This window comes from Crocuta crocuta, unplaced genomic scaffold (genome assembly GCF_008692635.1).
Source record: "Crocuta crocuta isolate KB4526 unplaced genomic scaffold, BGI_CrCroc_1.0 scaffold383, whole genome shotgun sequence".
Taxonomy (NCBI): Eukaryota; Metazoa; Chordata; class Mammalia; order Carnivora; family Hyaenidae; genus Crocuta; species Crocuta crocuta.
In genome coordinates this window covers 878,207-899,236 of record NW_027531897.1, presented here as the reverse complement: position 1 = coordinate 899,236, position 21,030 = coordinate 878,207, and positions in this window count along the sequence as shown.

The following is a 21,030-nucleotide window of genomic DNA, read 5'->3' as shown; positions in this document are numbered from 1 at the left end:
GAACCCTGCTCTCTTTTCTCCACCTCCCCCGCAATCTTTCCTACTCTCCTTTCTGGGAGCTCAACTATGGCAGGTGGCAGGAAGGGTGCCCATAGGGACTGAGGGGCCCCGCCCTCCTCCAGGAAGGTGCAGGGCCCACGCTGTGCCCTGGAGAAGTCCAGGAGGCACTCATTTCAGGAACCCCTAGGCCCACAGCACTAATCCCTACAGCTGCAGGGGGAAGAACATTCCTATTTTAAGAGGTCCTAAGTACCAATGTGCTCAACAGGTCTGACTCACTACTCCTCTCTAAGGTCTATGAAGAAATACATTTCTCAGCCCTAGCGTTGTATGTTTTATTTTCTTCAGCCTCAATCATCAACTGGTTTACCACAAAGTGTTTAAAAGGAGCTAGCGAAGCAGTGGTTACCAAGGAAGCAATGGTGTCTGGAAATTATAACAGAGACAAAGCTAAGAGTTATACTAGATCTAAAAATAAGTCACTAACCATATCCTACTTCCTTTAACATACACATTCAGGTAGCCAGAAGAGAAACCCACCCACAATTCAAAAGAATCAATAAAGAACACCGTGATTAACAACAGCCCACCCTATCCCCTTAGTGAACAGTTTTTCAAGCATTGAGGATATTTCATGGTAAGATCACTTACCACTAATCTAAGTGAGACTCTCTCTAGAACAACCAGGGGTCTCCACATTAGCCATTGCGGCAATTAGAAAAGAACATCATGGGGACCCTGGGTAGCTCAGTAAGTTGGGTGTCTGACTTCAGCTCAGGTCACGATCTCATGATCCGTGGGTTGTAACCCCACATCAGGCTCTGTACTGACAGCTCAGAGCCTGGAGCCTGCTTTGGATTCTGTCTTCCTGTCTCTCTCCACCCCTCCCCTGATCACGCTCTGTCTCTTTTTCTCTCAAAAATAACATTAAAAAAAAAAAGAATGTCACATCATATCCATGGTATTGGTACACTTTGGGCAAACTATTGCAGGTGAGCATGAGTTCTTCCACAGAGTTTGCCCACAAAACATGTATTTCTTCCTCATCAGTAATCAACTTTGTCCTTTCATATTGACATAAATAATACTAATGACTTATATTTCTTATACATGTACACAATAACTCATTATTAACTCACTTAATCCTTATAGCAACCAAATAATGTACCCCTTTTTATGCAGGAGAAAACAGAAGTGTAGAGAGATAAAGTTCAAATTCAGATCTTCCTAGTTTCTCACTGTAAGAATTTAATCACATTTCTATACTGTTGTCTACAAGCCAAATTTTGAACAGTGAGGGTTTCGATCTCTACCTTAATGACAAATTCTTATTCGATGAGCTAGTCTGGCTATTTTTCACACATTTTAAATGACATCAGTTCAAACAGTTTGTATTCTTTTCTCAGATTTCCATATTTCATAGAACAGTGGAGTGTGGCTCAGCAGCATAAGTAACCGGTGCAGGGAATCCCATATTCCCAACCTCCTCTTTGTTTTCCTTTCAGAAAAGCAGAGGCCACATGTAGGATAAAATGACCCTAGCCTCAAGTTATGAGCCCTCAGTTCTTTAGGACTACCTTGGTATCTGGGTTTGTTTGTTTAGAGCTACTACAACAAAAAGCCACAGAATGGGTGGCTTAAAAAGCAGAAGTTTATTTTCTCACTACTCTGAAGGCTCTAAGTCCAATAGCAAGGTGCCCACAAGGTTGGTTTCTCCTAAGGCCTTTCTCCTTGGCTTGCAGATGGCCATCTTCTCCCTGTGTCTTCACATTACCTCTGTACCTGTGAGTGTCCACATTTCCTCTTCTCATGAGGATACCAGTCATGTTGGACTAAGGACAACCCAAATGACCTCATTTTACCTTCATTACCTCTTAAAAAATCCTGTCCCTAAATGCAGCCACAATCTGAGGTACTGGACATAAGAACTTTGATGTATAACGTGACCCAAGAGGACACAATCCAACCCATAGCAGTACCCTGACAACTTCCCGGTACAAAGTCATTTCTGTTGTAATATAAATGCCATTGACCCTGGCCACTGGGTATTTAAGCCACTGCTTTCTCTAAGTGCTTCTGTGTTATTTTCCTGTGATGATACAAACAAGTTTTTCTGGGACCAAACCATAGTTCTTATTCAAACAGTGTTACCAACAATATTGACTGTATTAAAAGTTCTCATCTTAGAAGACTTCATGGGTCTCATTTGTAAAAATATATACACATAGATAAAGAGTGAGAGAGAGAGAGGGAGAGAGAATGTGTTTACCAATTGTGATTTACCAACCTGCCAATTAGTAAAAACAAATTCTGGATTTTTAAAAACGTATGAGACCAATAAAGTTTTCTTGAATTATTAAGGTAACACATCTGGCACTTAAAACTATAAAGCCTCCACTTGAGATAGAGCCTAGCATAAGTTACCCTGGACCCTCAACAGAGGTTGTAATTCCTGGACATACCAATGTGAAGATTCAAAATGATCTGACAAAAGGCAATTCAGACTCGCACAGTTACATCAGTATAAAAGCTTTCATTGTGGGTTGCCTACTGGTTTCATATATTGTGCCAGGTGTGTTATGTGCATTAAATCGCCTACCCCTCCAAAATCCTCACACAAGAGATATCATTGCCTCCACTTTATCAGTGTGTAACCAGAACATTAGAAAGATTAAGTAAACCGCCCAAGGTTACATAGTTCACAAATAGTTAAGACAAGTCTTAGATATGAACCTAGCCCCTCTGACTTCAGAAATCCTTTTTTTATTATTAAATTTTGTCACCACATGCTACTTATTTGACTTCTTAAGACATGTAAGAGTGTATTCTCAGTAGCTCAGAACTTTTCCTGAGCCATAAGAATATCCAATCTTAGTTCCGTCAACTGTTGGTTTTGGTAAATAAAATAACAACAGCATCTTTGTTTCTATGTTTTAACTGCAAAATAAATCATGGGGTATTCATCATCAGAAAAAAGTCTACATCTGTGTTTGGGTGGTGATGAATGCAAAAGTTACATAAAATAACTATGGATATGTTTTTCATAGATAAAGTTAATTATACTCACTAAACCTAGTTAATAATGACAAGCTGCCTTGTAACATTTCTGGGACTGCAGTCTTGAGTTCCTACAAAACAATTAATTCATTTTTAATTTTCTCTGCTTTGTGCCTTGGTTTCCCAGTCAATATTATATTTATAGATGTGTTGAAGGCAGGAATCCTTGCTTACCTTTCTTTTCACTGTCTTGCAGTGCTCAGTACAGTGTCTTGCAGAGAGAAGGTGCTCACTAACATTCAATGCTCAGTTTTCAAGTCTTTATGAAATAAATAAAAATTTGAAGAAAAAAATACATAAAGTCTCTATGAAATGACCCATCAAGAGAAGCCCATTGAAGGACTTGGTGATAAACTTTGCAATTATGCTTCAGGGTGTCTAAGAAGTCCCTAAAACTGGCCATGTCACGATAGCTTACTTTGCTCTGTGAGGTCAGATGTGCATTCTCTAGATCGTTGATTTATAAATCCTAAATGCCAAAGGAGTGTCTGATGGTGCTGGTATGGGACATTTTTGTAATAATTGTGCAATTCTACTTGTTTCTATAAAGTAGGACGTGTAAGAAATCTTAACAGTTTCCATTTGGGGACCGCAGAGGCAGTCCTAGATAAAGCAGGATTCTCATCAATGGCAAGCCAAGTGAAAGCCTAAGTCAGTCCAAGGATGCCAGTATAACCAGAAGTGTCTTGTCCTTCCTCTCATGGCTCAGTATTTTCTTTCTCAGCAGGACCCCATTCTTTCGGCTGGAAGGTAGGTTATTGAAGTTATACCAAGAGGCAAACGCAGGGTGTTTATATCTAGAGCATAACTGCTACCTGATGCTTTACCTAGAAGTAAAAATTAACAATAACTCAAAGGCACATATAAGCACACTCTGTACTTAGGACTGAGCCACGGGGCCCTTTGGCAAATATGACAGAAACTCCGATGCCAGAGATAAAGAGGTCTTTCTCAAAGGAAAGCATTGTCTTCAAAAGACAGAACCAATAGTGAAGACATGATTGAATGGATACAAGCAGATCTGGGCCCCAGGAAGAAGGCCCTGTCAGGGAGCCTGCTAAGATAAACAAACCTTTCTGCAGCCTGCCAGCTCCTTTCAGTTAAGGACATTCATCTGCAAGTCTGTCCTCGGCCCTTCTATTTGTCCCAGAGTGACTCTGAGGGCTTTCTACACCTCCGAGAACTAAGAAAACAATAAAATTGTTCACCCTGTGGAGAAAAGACTTTGAGAATTGTTAACAGATGAGATGAACTTATAGATTTATGTATCCTTTAAGGACACAGAGATGTTTGGGTGTAAAGTTTGAGCACTTTGGAAACCAAACAAGCTTTAGTAGCTCCCTCTGAGATGTTCAACAGCTTGGACCATCTTGAGACTGGAATGAAGCTCTTACCCTGGGGCCTAGGAAGCCTTTAGCTGATTCACACCCTGAGTAGGTCATAAATGCACCAGCACCCAGAAGCAGAGAGGGAGGGCAATGAGCTACCAACCCTCAATGAAAAGGTCTTTCTGCTACAACTCCTCTAAATCTGAGTTCTCTTTTCTCATAAGACACAAGTTTGCCGAAGACACAAATTAAGATTAGGGAGGAAGGCCATGAATTTGGATAAACAAAATAAGCATAAATAAGAGCAAGAAAGTGACATCCGAGGCACACAGTACGGCAAAAGGGAGAGCAAGGGATGCCTATGCGTGCCATGTCCTAGTGTAGACTCAGTGTACAGCCCAGTCCAGAGCATTCCTCCAAAAACGCAATTCTAGAAAGTGAAAGAGGACACCGGGGCTTCCAGAAGAAGTGAGTCACACCAAAGCCATCACTACACAGCTAACCCACCCCTCTCATCAAGGCAGAAATTACTCCATATTAGCTACAGCTCCCATGATCTCATTAGCAGAGATACTGAGAAGCTGCTGTTCCTCTAGGAGGGAAAATTGAAACTGTGCCACAAGTTATTTCACCCAGAACATTTCAGTCTGATTGGATGGAGAAAAAAATCTATCTCCCCATGGTAATTTCCTTAATCCTGTTGTTGGGAGGGTACTTGTGTGATGGAAACTGAGATGTGTCCTAATGTCTGCTAGCCCAGGGAAAGGCCCAAACCTAGATATCCTGAAGATTTGGAGAATGGATGAGATGTTTTCATTGCAAGTGAACAGCTTGGCCATTAGGCAATTCTGGGCTTACACAAACTAACAGTTCAGGGGTGGATCTGGTGTGGTGCACAGATGGATTCAGGACTCAAATACTATAATCGGGATGTGGCTTTTTTTCCCCCTTCAATTAGCCCTGCCTTCCCCAGTCTCAAGTCCCACACAGTGGAATTGGCCTCTCAGCTGTTCAGGGGCTCATCCCAGGGCACAGGAGTAAAAGTCCTGATCCCAGTAAAAGTCTGAGAACATCTGACTGGGTCACATGTTCACCTCCAAAACTAGAAGGACACAGAATCAGGCACACCAAAGAAGTTAGAAAAGGAAGAATTCAAGCTGTGGCTATCTTAAAAAGAGTAAGGGGCACCTGAGTGGCTCAGTCAGTTGGGCATCCAACTCTGGCTCAGGTCAGGTCATGATCTCATGGTTCATGACTTGAAGGTTCACATCAGGCTCTGTGCTGACAGCTCAGAGCCTGGAGCCTGCTTTGGATTCTGTGTCTCCCTCTCTCTCTGGCCCTCCCTCCCTCTCTCTCTCTCTCTCTCTCCCAAATAAATAAACATTAAAAAAATTTTTTTAAAGAGAGAGTGAAAACTGAGTGACAAAAGTAACAAATGCCTACTGTAGTTAGTGAGTGGTTTTGAAACTGGCTTACAGAAAACTTCTGACTTAGCTTGATGTTCCCTCGGAAAACAGAACCTGAGATAAAGACTTACATGTGGGTCATCAATTTACAGAGATAAATCCAGGAAAGTTGACAGCTAATAAGAGTGAAACAAGAAAGGAGGAAAAATTAATGCAAAGTACACTGCAGAGTTATATAGGAGGAGGGACCCAGGAAGGGGGCATTTATTGTCCAGCTATCATTATCCACTGGTCAAGAATTGCCAGGGGTGTTAATTCTGAGTTCTAGATCTATGCCTGTGTGAGAACGGCCCAGTAGGTCCCTGCAGGTGTCCTGCACTGCCAAGTCAGAAAATCCTGGAGACTCAAAGAGGGAGAGAGATGGTACAGCTGGTTTCCATGATAATGACTAGAGTAAATGGTAGGAGGTGGAGCAAAAGAGTTGGTCAATGTACCTTTCCTCTTAGATACTTAAATTGTTTCACTTTGTTTTGTTTATTATTACAGATTAATTTTCCACCAAGAATAAGCTGTAAAGAGAAAACACTACAGGGCAGGGCATGGAATTATGTATGTTAGGAAGAGTAGGGAAAGACTTAGACTTGAATCCTCAATCCCCCAACAACAATGTCATAGAGCAAGTCAATTAATCTCTTTGATTACCATCAGTAAAACATTGATGTCCACAATGCCTATCCTATGTGATTTGGGGGAGTATTATTAGTATATTAAGTCATGCTGTCACTCTATTAAAAACGTTCTTTTCATTTCCAATATTAATAACCAAGGCAGATCCATAAGTTTTAAAATGTTCATACAAATTAAATGGACTTTTATAAGGAGTCCTTCTAACCACTTCGATTGATGAAGTTTATAATTCATGGTGTTTAAAACAATTCAACTAATTGGAGAACTGAATTGTGGTACCATACCAACAGAAAAGTTGCAAAATGTCATTGAAATTGCTACACGATACACCCTCAATATTCTACCCCAAATTCTAATTTCTTGGACATGTATTACCATCATCTTTTAAAACCCACTTAACAATCTAAAACAAGGGAGGGGTTATTTTATATCCAGCCATGTGGTAATGCAATTTCCAGGAACCTAGAAAAAAAGAATATACAATGCATTTGTTATCATTGACAGGAGCCCATATGCCTGAGCATTTGCTTTCCACAGTTTCTGAGAAACGTGCTGGGAAAGAAAAAAAATATACACACAATGTTCAATCCAAACATGATCCCAGATCACTGGCAGGACACTGCAGCCAGGACATCCAGCCCTACAGTTTGCCCCTTGGTCTCTGAGAATATCATACCACGCCAGGATATCTCAGTCCCATGTGGCTTGATCTCTCTTGTGTTTCTCTGCAGAAGCCTTCTCTCATACTCTGAGCATCAGTGAATCTGTCTCAACACCCTCTTTAAAATATCTGAGCTTCTCAGGGACTAAAGGTAGGAAGCCACCTCTTCTCCATCTCTTTGATTTTCTCCCTCAACGTAGCTTTCATCCCAAAGTGATTCAGTAATTTCAGCAGCACACCAAACCATCCCTGGGAGTGAACAGCCAGAGATGGGTTCACACCATACTGCAGACTCTAGTGAGCAAAGCCTTACCCACCATGACTCCTGTAGTTCCCAAGCTACCTCAATCTCTACATCCACTGATGTCACTTAGCACAGCCACAGCCAATTGCCCAAAAGCAATTTGATTGCAAATCAACCTCTGCAGGTGTTTTGAAAAATGTCTATGATAAAAGTCACTCTTTGACCTATCCCTGTCTCTCCCCAAAAGGTGAATTTCATAGATGTCACACAGACTATATTTTAACTCAGTACATCTGGATATACACTCCAAATAGGATGAAAATCCATCCAGTGGGTCCAGGTAATAGACAAATTCTAGGTAACCGGACAAATTTCCATGTGGATGGGGAAGAAACCAACAGGTTGGTCATTTCTGTAAGAATTTCTCAGCTTGAATTTTAGGAAAAGGAAGGTCAAGCGAAAGCATAATTGAGATGAGGTTTTAAGATAAGGAGTAAATGCTAACTCATGGAGGGAGAGGAAGGTGATCCTTGGACACGTCACATACATGAGGACAGGGGGGGACAGGGTGGATGGGAGAGGAGCACATGGCACTGTAAGGAGAGGAGCAGCTACCGAGCTTCTGCCACAAATGACCCCAGGGTATGCTGGCTCAGTGTGGCCAAGTTTGTCTGTTGAATTTCAAGCACAGTTAATCTAAGTCTCACAGTTTAAATTCTTGAGAGAGGAAGTATCATTGATCAACCCAGCCTACAGAATGATTCTTCTAGGATCAGGTGCCTACTCCTCATCCAATCTATTTTGGCTGAGAGTACTAAGAAGGGCTAGTCATGTGGTCTACCGTCTACACTGGAGAAACCTGGAGAGGGGAAGTTGATTTATGAAAAGGGGGTGATGGGAGAGACTGGCAAGGCAAATCCAGCCTTTACAGACCTACAGAACAACTTGTAGACTCATGACAGCCATGCAATGATTTCTACTGGGGAGTAGGGTCTTTCCCACCATGCCTCTATGTGCACACAGGTATTGTATTCACCACTCTGAACTTGTGCTACTCATTTGAGCCAAGGTGGGGCTAGAGTGTAAATGAGGCTTCACCCTTGCTTCTCTGTACTGTTATTAAGGATTAACCGATTGGATTTTCTGCCTCAGAAAAATGAATGAAGATGGCTCCAAAATACTCCATACCATGAATACATTATTGCCATATTCAGGAAATGATGTCTCCATCATCAGTAACGTATTTCTTCAAACTATGGCAGCATGTTTGCAAAAGTGAGGGAACAAGAGCTATGTCCCCAAGAGACCAAAGAAGCTCTCAGCCATGAAAGCCTAACCTACTACAACACCTTGGCAGACTCTTAGCTTGGGAAACTGGGGTCAAGGCCCAGGGCCACATACATTTTAATCGAGAGAAGAATAGAGAAGCCTTTGGTGTGTTTCCCAGAGAGAGTATAATCAGGATCTCACTTCACAGAACAGAAAACTGGAGGCCATCAAGATTTAGAGTCCAGATAAAACACAGGGCTCTTCAAATGTTTGTAGCAGCCTCTGGGTTTGAGGTAGAAGAATCAGAGAGAATATGACACTTAACTATAAAAGCTACATTCTTCTGTAGTAGCCTTCCAAACTAAAGATATTTTTCACTTGTCAAAAGTAGGCAGCCAGTGTCTTGAAATACAATGATTGAAGGGCAAATGCTCCTTGACTTGACAGAGCATGTTTATAATTACAACATTAGTACAGACACACTTTAATTAAAAATCACAAAAATGACCTTAGCTGAGTTCTGAGACCTATATTAAAATCCTGGCTGAGGAGCTACTTTCTAGTCATGCTCCTATTTTCAGATGCCTGCCCTTTGTTATAGGATTTCCTTTAGCCTGAAATTTCTCAGGCTTATTCTCTGACCACTGATGATTCTTTGGCAATATCTGAAAGAGATGAAGCCAAATGTACATCACTCAAACCTGAACAGATAATACAATTCTACCCCTGGCCCAAGCAGTTGTGGTTGAGAGGCAGGGCAGCCACCCCCTGATACTGTCCACCTTTCAGGAACTTGGGGAGAAGGCACTATACTATGGTAATATAGGCACTATAGAAGACCATCTGGCTCAGCCTCTCATTTTACACATAAAGGAATGGAAGCCCAGAGAGGACAAGTGACGGCCCAGGTCCACCAGCCAGTGGTGGAAAAGCTGGGATATACCAGTGCCACCAGATCATCATTACTCAGGAAAACGAGCTGCTCAGTCAACTGAAAGAGAGATATGATTTTGAAATTACAGATATCATCCTCTATTTCTGCCTAGATTGTGCTCCTCAAAACATCAGACCTCTAGATTCTTGGTTTAATAAATAGAGATGGGGGTGGAGGAGAGAGGAAGAGACACGAGGGAAAGAAAGAGACACAAAGAGAAAGTAAGTTCATCCAGGACACATAAGCATCAGAAATACTACATCCATATTCCTTTCTTGGAGATTCACATCACACACTAGAAAATCTGAGAAAGAAGACTAGCAGTAAAGAAATCTGTTTAACTCAAAACTCTTTTTTCAAGTCACTTCTATTAACATCCTACAGACTCGGTGTTCTAGGAAACATATATTGGGACGCGCTGGCTTAGGGAGAAGAGAAACGAATTTCAAAATAATTGGGCTAGAAAGTAAAGAAATTGAAACAGTCTGGCTCATGTCAAATAAGAGTTCAGAAATGGCACCATGTCATCTTCATTTTCTTCCCCTGGGTCTTTTACACTTGGAACTTGGAAAGAAATGGAGGATAAGGGTGTCCTTGAGTTCCCTGACTAACAAGGAAAAAGAGAATAAATCTTTGTCTTTAATTTACCATTTAAGGTTGGTGTAAAGGGGTAAAAACACAGACCCTGCCTTTGCCACTCTTCCCCATGGGTGTTTAAATTCCTACCAGAAATATAATGCTTAGAATAGTATCCCTGTATATTTATAACTTCTTTACAATGAACTACCATGATTTTCTTTTCCCTCAAAGCTGGTAAAGTTACATTCTTACCTCAGAAGCTGTGAGGAAATCAAATTTGGCCTTTAAATAAACTAATTTGAAATGTTTAAAAAAATATTAGAGACTTTTTAAAAAAGGAATAGGGGACTTGAATATCCCAAAGTGTGAAAATGCCACATTTTTATACTCAAATGATTCAAAATAGATGAACAGAATGCTTCCAAACTTTCTAAAAATACCTACCTTCAGGCAATTAAAAAAATCAATCTAAAGGGTCATTTATTTCAAGAACCTAAAAGCCCCATTTAGCACTCCAGTGAGCCTCACAGCTGACTGGATCTGGGAGACCAGGGCTGAGAAAGGTCATTCACACTCCTCCCTAACCCCTTAATGATATGTTTAGCCAGGCTAATTTTAGACCTGTCGGAAGCTTTTGATTCAGTTAACCATAAGGTGTTGGTGACAAGACTGTGGTCAATGGGAAGCGTGGGTTGAGCTCCTTTTGAAGTCAGCTGGTGAGTTCATTCCTGGAAGGAGGGTGTCAATAAGTAGTCACAAGGGACTGTTCGTGATCCACATATGTCTCCCGGGAGGTCTCTTCTCTCCTCCCTATTTACCCAACATGGGAGGAGACCTTGGGAACCATTAGTAGGGGCAACAACATCTTGATGATCCTCATTTCATTATCGTCTTTTGTACTGATTCATTCAAACTGTCTTAACCTATGGCTTAGCTCATAGTTATTTTGGTTTGGGCAGGAAATGGCTGGCTTAAAGTCAACCTGGATAGGCTGAGGTTGTGATCTTCAGTCAAAGGAAATGCTTTAAGGATGTCAGAGGTGGATCTGCATCATGGCTATTCAGGGATGGAAGCTCACTGATAGGTCTTTTAACAGGTGCCTGAGCATGGACCAGAAAAGTCTCCATTTTTTCCTGGATTCAGAGAAATGTGTGCCTATGCCAGCTTCCAGAAAAGGCATCATTACATTTAGCTATCCCTCTGGTTAATATAAGTTTTGCCACAGTAATAGCCACTCTTTTCTCTTTGCTAGATTTTACAGAGGCATTTCATTACCCTAATATTCATTAAATAGAATTTCTTTAGCCCTATGAGTATTCATACCATTCAACTCAAATCCTTTCCACCTTCTCAAGGTTTAACATGAATGGATTTTATTTGGTGCAATGTGTCCTTCTGCTCTGTATAGGCACCATAAAGCTATCTATAGCAAAGAAAATGTCAATATTCCACTCAAGAGCTCAACAGTCCGACTGAGAGGGAAAATGTCTTTAATACTGCATCTTACTAGATTTCAACAAATTCCAATGCTATATGGAAACTCAGGGCTAATCCATTATTTCTTTCATATTATAGAATGGGAAAGCAAGATTTAAATTTTCTCAATAGACATAATAAGTCAGCAGAACCAGAAAATTTCAGTGGGGCAAGCAATCTAATACGATCTTTCTAAACTTTATCGATCACTTCTCACTTATGGGCCTCACCATAGGTGAAAAAGTACAGAGAACAGAAGGAAGACAAAGAGAGGGAGTAGAGAAAAGAGACAAGCAAGGGGTGAAAAAATCAAATGAGAAAAACAAGGTCAATTAGTCAGCATCCTCCTGTCATCTCCTTGTCATCACTCTTTCCCTCCCAACCATTTTTTAATGTTCTCTTTGGCCTCCTCTGATAAACCAGATACCAGCAAGTCTCAGTGGAAATCCTGGGTTCCCGCATATACAAAGGACAAACAGAGGCAGAGAGGCAAGTTTATTGAAGTGAGCCCCATTTTTCTAGCTTTGGGACTGCATATGCCTCAATGATTAATATTGCAACTGTGGATTCTAAATTCTCATTTCATTCATTTGACAGATATCCACCGAACATCTGCCATGTGCTAAGAATTTTGTTACACATTCTAAGGGATATGAATATGAAGAAGACATAGTCTTGCCTCTAGAAATTTACAATTTAATAAGACAGGGAAGAAAAATATTCCTCCTGATTGCAAAATTCTAAGACTGTGACAATTCACACTATTATAATGCAGGGAAGAATCAGATAGGTGTCCTGAGAGATTTGACCTGAATGTTATGGGATTCCAGAAAAGATGTACATCATTTCCAGGTGGCAAAAGCCAGAAATCTTCATCAAAGAGGTAGTATCTTGGGCTAGAGCTTGAAGGATCCAAAAGACATAAACCGCAAAAGGACATTAAGGAGTGGGCTTCCTGGAAAAAAAGGAAATGGAACAAGAATAAAATATCTGTTTGGGAAACAGCAAGTGGACCGGTTTGGCTAAAGTATAGGATAGATAAATGAAAAGAGATACACTGCTGGAAAATTTTGTTGGAAGCCAAACTGCAGAATATCTAAAAGAAAGAGGTAGAAAGCTTGGTCTAAATTCTCTTAGTGGCAGACAGACGTGGAAAATTTTTCACAGGACTAGCCTTTATGGGAATTAATTGGGCTACAGTGATCTGATGTGGAAGACACTAGAGGAGGGGATCAGCTTCAGACAATGATCTAAATGAGAGGAAAACAACACACAGTGAGAATGGAAAGGAGACAGATTCACGAAATATTAAGGATGCATAAAGGGCAGGAATAAATTGGTGTGAAGGCCAAAGGGCATCTCCTAGGATACTTGTGATGAAAACAAAATTTCACCATATCAAATGGATACTTGAAAGTATGATATTTTGACTCCACCACTGAGTAGAATATTGTTGCCCAATATTTGTTGATTGAATTATTTTGGTAGGTTAAGGATATTTGTGAGATTTTTCTTTTAATTTTGTTTATTTTATTTTATTTTTTTACAAATAGTTTATTGTCAAATTAGTTTCCACATAACACCCAGTGTTCATCCCCACAAGTGCCCTCCTCCATGCCCATCCCTCCTCCCCCCCACATCCATCAGTCCTTAGTTTTTGTCAGCATTCAAGAGTCTCTCATGGTTTGCCTCTCTCCCTTTCCCCCACCATTTCCCCCCTTCTTCTCCCCCTTGTTCCTCCGTTAAGTTCCTCCTAATCCTCCTATACGTGCAAACATATGATATTTGTCCTTCTCTGCCTGACTTATTTCGCTCAGCATAACACCCTCAAGGTCCATCCATGTTGCTACACATGGCCAGATTTCATTCTTTCTCATTGCCATGTAGCATTCCATGGTATAGATAAACCACATCTTCTTGATCCATTCATCTGTTGATGGACACTTAGGCTCTTTCCATGTTTTAGCTATTGTGGAGAGTGCTGCTATGAACATTGGGGTACATGTGCTCCTATGCATCAGCATTTCTGTATCCCTTGGGTAAATTCCTAGCAGTGCTATTGCTGGGTCCTAGGGGAGTTCTATTGTTAGTTTCCTGAGGAACCTCCACACTGTTTTCCAGAGGGGCTGTACCAGTTTACATTCCCACCAACAGTGTAGGAGGGTGCCCGTTTCTCCACATCCTCGCCAGCATCTAGAGTTCTCTGATTTGCTCATTTTAGCCACTCTGACTGGCGTGAGGTGGTATCTCAGTGTGGTTTTGATTTGTATTTCCCTGATGAGGAGGGATGCTGAGCATCGTTTCATGTGTCTGTTGGCCATCTGGATGTCCTCTTTGGAGAAGTGTCTGTTCATATCTTCTGCCCATTTCTTCACTGGGTTGTTTGTTTTTTGGGTGTGGAGTTTGGTGTGAGATTTTTTTAAACTGTATTCTTCCTTCTGTGTCTTTTTATGGTTTTGAAAGACTCAAATAAACAAACAGACATGATATAATACATATCTCTGATTAAAGAAAAGCAGTGGAGTCTCTTAATCTCCTTTCTGGTATGTAAATACGCCAGTAACTATATCACGGTAGACCCATGGCTGTTAGATATAAAGAAGAGGATCTGGCCCAAACTGTTTAAATCAATAGTCCTGCTTTACCCTATCCTTCCTATTTGTCCAACTATGTTCCTGTCCCCATTTACTTTTATATCAGAGATTCCTTTTAAATATGGACATTACTGAACTGGTAAGAACCCGCTTATGGAGAGTCCTCTGTACATAACTCTTTTCCACCACTTTTCCACTTGGCCACCTCAGTCACCTAGTCAGATACTAAAAAGCTTTGGCAAAAATAATACTAGCCCTTTCATCTTACTTAGCTGCTAATGCAGCCATATCGTCGACCATCCTTTTCAGGCAATTTTCCCTGATAAACTAGAAGCAACTTAACTCACATCTTTCTCAGAGATCCCTCTTTTTGATTTGTATTTAGTTCTTTCATGCACTTGTTCTTCAGCCTGACCAGCCTCCAGTACCTTAGCAAACACTTAGTGAGCACTGGGTATGTGCCCAGCATTGGGCCCAGTGATGCCGATAAAAAGATAGGGGTAACAATCCTTTGCTTTGTGCAAAAAAAAATTTTTTTCAGTTCATTTATTTATTTTGAGAGAAAGAGAGAGCAAGTGGGGAAGGAGCAGAGAGAGAGAAGAGAGAGAGAAAGAGAGAGAGCTAGCAGGAGAAGGGCACAGAGAGAATGAAAAAGAGAGAATCCCAAGCAGTCTCAGTGCTGTCAGCGAGGAGCCCAGCACGGGGCTCGAACTCACAAACCATGATATCATGACCTAAGCCAAAATCAAGAGTCAGATGCTTAAACAACTGAACCACCCAGGCACCTCTGTGCAAATATTAATGTAAAGAATTCATTTGCCCTCTGGGATACCTCACCCTGAAGACAGCAACATGACTAACTAAACCCAATGTCATCTGAACATCAGTGCTGCATAGTGGTTGAGCATGTGGACTGCAGAGTCCTAGATAGAAGTGATGCCAGGGCCAGCTGGGCCACAGTCTACCTGTCAACATGGTGAGTTATTTAAACCCTCCAAGCCTCAGTTTCCTTCTCTAAGAAATGGGTATAAAAATGCCACCTATCCAAAGGGTGGGTTCTGGTAAGAATTTAATGAGACAACCAATGCAAGGAGGTTAGGACAGCTCCCGCTGCACACTAAAAACACTGGATAAAAATGATCATTAATTGTATGAATATCTGACTTGTGATCAGTCTGCACATGACCACTGGTGGCTGTGAAGGTGACTGTCCTTTTAGCAGAGAATACACTTAAAAGGCTTGCTCGCACTTCACAGAAAAGTCTAGAAAGCAAGGCCCATTTCAGTTTGCATGTCACAGGAGCAATTCTCCTTTAGCCAAATGTCATGTTTTCTGTTTTATTTCTCTCATTTTCTTATACCAGAAAAATTTCATCTGCTCCCGATGTTCATTCCCTATTTAAAGATAGCATTCAGTTTGTGAAGCCAGCAGCTCTCTGCCAATGCTGTCACTACCCAGGTCTGTGGTGCTGAAGGCCCAATCTGCAGCAAGAAGTGACACAAAACCACTGCTGTTCCATCCAGAGGGCGTTGTGGTAGGAAGGGCGGGTTACGAGATCAAGCCCTCACTGAGGAATAAGCAACAGAAAACACAGAAGACAAACAAAATAGAAACGTGTTTTGAATGCAAACAGTCGGAGCCATTAAAGATAAAATGAAGAGAAGAGTGAACTAAAATAGAAAATCGTAACAGGTATGGGGTAGAAAACTTTTTAAATCAAAGAACGTGCTTTCATTTCCTTGTTCTCTGGGAACAAGAATTCATCACCCAGATGAATTTATAACTGTTTTCATCATTTACATGAAGCACAACAAAGAGCTAGACTCTGGGCTGCACCGCAGGAGGCCAGAATGCATCATTAATTTAGGTAAGGCCGCAGGGATTGGTTATCTGGGCACTTTGGGCACACCATACACCTACTTCCCCAAGCCAGAGCAGGTGCACCTGGTAAAGTTTTCAAGGTGAACCTGACTTTCCTCAACACTCCTTACCCCCAACTTCCTGCTAGGCATTTCTAGCCTAGTTACCCCCACATTCCAGAGAAGGCACGATCTCCTTCAAATACCACGCCCGCTTCTCGAACATTATCTGCTGAAACAAATTTAGCATTATGCATTACATCACCACCTTGCTGCAGAATATGGGCCCAGACAGCTATCTCCCACATGGGCCAAGGTGATCCGGGCAGCCTGGGGCACCAGTCTGTCCACATCGGAAGGGAGCAGAGCTTCTCGCTGAGCAGATGCTCTTGAGCCCAGCAGATCTAGGAACTCTATTTTATTTCTTTTTTTTTTTTCCTTTATACATGCAGATCGTAATATCAGACCTAGAAGTTTTCTGTGCTGCACGATTTATGCTAGCTCATTACCTCCTGCTACACTCCAAGGCTTTGTAACGGAAATTGGCTCTGATTTCTGAGATGGGCATTACATCATAGTCTTCTTTTAGCACATTATGTCATCCCTGCTGAGACGCATTATCTAGGGTTGGCTCAGCAGTAGTGATTTTTTTGTGGGCCGACTGCAGTGTTCCCAAAGAACTGCTGGGAACCACAGATTGAAATCTGAAACATTTATCTTCTAAAAAGCTGAAAAGGGGGAAAGATGTTCACATCAGACCCCATTTATTCTCCTTAACCCTCTCCTCTCCCAGCTCCTTTTAGATCACATTGCAACAAATGTCAGCGATCAACGTTGCAAAGCCTGTGCATGGACAATCATCTTGAGAAAACCACTGCTAGGGGTGCCTGAAATATCGGCCCCCATCGAGAGCAGATATACCTGACACTTGTCACAATTCTATCTTAAGGCATTTTACAAATGCTTGGAAAAAATCACCTTGCATGCTCACACTGATAACAAAGAGCATCTTGCCTAATTCTTAGGCTAAGAAAAGAATTTCTTCTCCTGATCTGTTTATAAATCTATATGAATAAAAAACTCCATGTACATACATGTGTATCCTCCTGACCATGTTGCAGCCACAAAGGCAAACTTCTAGAAAATTTGCATTAGAAATAATTTTTATGCAGAGAACTGAGCTGATATGATCTCTTCTCACTTCAACCATGAAATTAGAAGCCCATTTTGTATCTCTCCATCCTAGGCAGGATTAGAAACCATTGCACAGAGGGAATAGACAGGTGCTTTCAGGATAAAGCAAAGATATTCCAAACCCCAGAGAATCCCAATACCTCTCTTGTCACAAAAGCATAATTATGCGGGGGAGGGGGGAGGAGTCTCTAAATACTGAAAGGAAATGGGATACATTCAACCATGACTAAATTACAATTCCCTCCTTATACAGCAACTAATGAGATTCACTGGATGGGGACTATGTGCTGGGGGAGGAGGTATAAGAGAGGTTATGGTATCTCCTTCCCCCACCCACCTCTGCTGCATTTTTTCCCACTGACTTTTAATAGTGAGTATTTTTATGCTCTCGGTTGCATTTGTGGCTCTCAAATGGTAGCCACGTGCAAACAATTTTATAATTAAAATAGAGACAAGCAAAGCTATCATTTGGCCCAGCCCAAGAGCCTTGCTCCAACTTCTACCCTAGATGATTCTTCATGCTCTTCACTAGTGCCTTCTCCCCACTGCCAATGGATCATAAAGCAAGATGGCAGCCTTCATCCTTTACTCAACCCACAGCAAGGCCAGTGAGCAGTCTTAACATTTTAAAAGGGATTGGGACACCCAGCCCCATGCTCATGGCAGAGAAACTTCCTGGGTGACATCAACTGAAATCTCCATCTTTAGCACCTCTTCTTCTTTCATATTTTATGTTCATTGCTATTTGCATCTTTTGTCCTAGAGGGGATGTGATGAGGATTGATGACATGATCCCACAAAGGGCTCTGAGGCTTTCAGATGGATGGTGCTCTATAAAATAGTGCTATTTAACAGCTAAGGACATTTACAAGAATCCTTTTACCCTTCTCCTTCCTTTCCGTTGTCCCTTCACCTCCACTTCATCCCCCTAGCTCTAGGAATTTTATGATCTAAAGGCCAAAATGCTTTAAATCTTAGTAACTACATGTGCCACTTGGAATACTGAAAGGAAACTATACATACTCTTTACCTGCCTCCTTCCAAGCTTTTACTGCAGCCAAGTAACTGCTGTACCATTTAAAAATTCCACTGAAAAAGCAAGTAGCCTTCAAAACATTAAGCTGATTTCATGTAAGTTGTAAAATATTAAATGACCATAACCTCTATCCAATAACGAAATTACCTGGCTCAAGCACCCCTTTCCCTTTGCAGGAGGCAAGAAGATGGATTCATAAGCATAAAGGATATATGTCTGCCTGTAGATATGAGCTGGCTAGCCACCAGCTCTTGAGGACACACTACGAGAGGGGGCTAAGCATTACTCTTCTCTCTTCCTCCAGTGCCCCAGGGTTGTGAACAATCCTGCAAAAATAAAAAAGGCTTTGGGGATGCCCAGAAGTCCTCAGTCTACTCCCCAACCAGAGTAATTATGGAAAGGAGCCATTGTGCTCTTGGTCCTATAACAGGACATCCACTGGCAATGAAAATCTATGAGAGGAATTCTCCTAACCTCTTACAGGGGAGAGAAAACCTAGCTCCAAATCTAGTAGTTTCTACGGGTTAAGCATATATTGGGAGAGATCAGATTGCACAGTGAGAAATCAACTATTCCCTGATGGAATGTCCTAAAATAAAGATGAAGAGCACAGGTGGCCAAGGCAGAATGGGAGATTACACAAGGAACTCACTGGCTCCTGATATTGTAGTAAAGCCAGGCTTGGAGTGAGAAGGGAATTCTGCACCCGGCTTCAGCTGCCTTTGCCGCTGCCTTGGCACCAGTCACTATACTTGGAAGGTTAGCAGAAGAGGAACAAAGCCGTATGGACCCTTAGGGCTCTCCTGGACAAGGGCATGTGGAAAACTGGCATGGCCTCCACTGCCTCCACCTGCCCAGAATCACTAGCAAGATCACCTAATGCATAGAAAAACTGACATTTATTTTATCAATGAAAGTTTTGATCCCGCTATCTACCAGCAACACCAGGAGACCAGCTGCCCTAACCAGTTGCTCTCTGGGTGCCACCCCAGAGTTCCGTGAGCCATCCCCTTGGGGCTTGTGGCATTTTCTAGGCTGTAGATCCTTCCCTACTCCTCAGAGTAAGCCCTCATCAATGCACCTTCAGATCCGTCTTAGTAACAGCAACAAAAAACTTCTGCAAACGTAAGCATGTATGAATATACTGACTATAAAGCAATCAAGGATTACCATTTAAACCCATAAAGGTTATAGAGAGTTGCTTTATCCAGCTTTGAAAAAAATCATACAGGTTCTTTTCAGTGCAAATCCAGACCGTGTCTGGTCAGGATCCTCTTAACTTCTAGGATGCTTGTATTCCCTTCACCTCTATTCCTAGTCTAGGCTAAGTACCGGCCTTTCCTTTAAGAAGGTTTTTCCTTCTCAGATGGTGGGTTTCTTCTCCATATTTCTGTCATGATCTGAGGGGTGTCTCTTGATTACCCCTTAACGAAAATACTAGATTCTCATTAATCCTGAACAACAGAACTATTGGCTCCATTCATTCATTCAGCAAATACTCATAGAGCAGGAGTAGTTCTTGTGCAAAGTGTTGTAGGGATGAATCAGACATGGCTTCAGCTTTTCAGGCATAGTATAGACCAGAGAAAAGCTATATTAATAAATATGTCATGGAGGCTGACAGCTTTTCAGCCACATTCCTCCTCTTATTCCTGGCTACACAGCCAGATATACTTCCCAACCTCCTCTAATATTAAGTGAGGCCATATGCCTGAGTCCTAATCAATAAAAAGTGGATGGATATGATGTCCACCACTTCCAATGATGCACCTGTGAGATCCTGCATGCTTTTTCCTCTTTCTGGCTGGTCAAAATGGCAAGATCACCAAAATCCAGAAGCCATGTGTTGAATGGCAGGGGCTCAGTCAGCCTGAGTCTGCCAATGCCCACTTAAAGGAAAGTTGCCTTTGTGGCCTATTCGTGTTCATGTCTGGTACAAGATGGATCATGTATATCTATCACACGATCAGGTCTATTGATAACAGCAGCCAGGCTTCTCTAATTAATATGAATGTTAAAATTATCTATTAAAATGGAAAGACATTGGGGCACCTGGGTGGCTCAGTCGGTTAAGTGTCTAATTTCTGCTCAGGTCATGATCTCATGGTTTGTGGGGTCCAGCCCCACGTTGGGCTTTGTGCTGACAGCTCAGAGCCTGGAGCCTGTTTCAGATTCTGTATATCCCTCTCTCTCTGACCCTCCCCTGCTCACACTGTCTCGCTCTCTCAGAAATAAATAAAACATTAAGAAAAATGTTTTTTAAATAAATAAAATGGAAAGATGTTCACAGAGCATACTACAATAGGTTGAAAAACTGTTATGAGTGTGACATTACTTTTTATAAGAATATGTACATAAATTTATATAGAGACACATAGAGAAAGTTCTAGAAGTATATATCACAAGGTGTAAGTGTTTATCTCTGCATAGCGGTAGTATAGGTGTGGATTATCTACATTCCCTAGTGTGAAATGAAATGATTTTGTAATTAAAAGATAAAAGCTACGGTTAACATTGAAAAGGAAGGGATGTCTTGAGATGTAAATACAAAGGAATAGCATCTCAAAGTGGTTAAAGATTTCCTGAGGGAAATTAGGAAAGGTTTCTCAAACTAAGCATCTATTAATGACCCCTCCAACACTGAAAAATCTATAAATTAGCTACAGCCTGAGAAATAGAATAGTTCAATTATACAACACACCTGG